The sequence below is a fragment of the Olea europaea genome, chromosome 12 (assembly GCF_002742605.1).
Source record: "Olea europaea var. sylvestris chromosome 12, O_europaea_v1, whole genome shotgun sequence".
In the NCBI taxonomy this organism is placed as follows: Eukaryota; Viridiplantae; Streptophyta; class Magnoliopsida; order Lamiales; family Oleaceae; genus Olea; species Olea europaea.
The window spans coordinates 12,192,802-12,193,363 of NC_036248.1; positions in this window are offsets into that span (position 1 = coordinate 12,192,802).

A 562-nucleotide genomic window follows, 5' to 3' on the forward strand; every position below is an offset into this window, starting at 1 on the left:
CCATTTAGGGTGGATGGATATTGATTATGCTATTAGGAAAGAAGAACAACCTAAAATTACTGATGCCAGCACTGCAGAAGACATTGCTCTTTATGAAAAATGGGAGCGATCTAATTACCTCAGTGTGATGTTCATAAAGACTAAAATTTTTACTGGTATATGTGGTTCTATCGATCAGCATGACAAAGTCCAGGACTTAATAAAGGCCATTGACGATCAATTCGTCATTTCAGATAAGGTATTGACAAGCACCCTTATAATGAAGTTTTCATCCTTAAAACTCACCAGTTTGAAAGGTGTGCACGAGAACATAATGCAAATTAGAGACATTTAGGCTCAACTTAAGAAGCTGGAGGTTGAGATGTCTGAATTCTTCCTTGTGCATTACATCTTGAATAGTCTCCTATAAGAGTATGGACCTTTCAAAATATCATACGACACACATAAGGATAAATGGTCAATTAATGACTATGTGTGTTCAAGAAGAAGGAAGACTAATAATGGAACAAGATGAAAGTGCAATGTTGACTACAACTCGTAGAAAGGGAAAATCTCAAGCTAA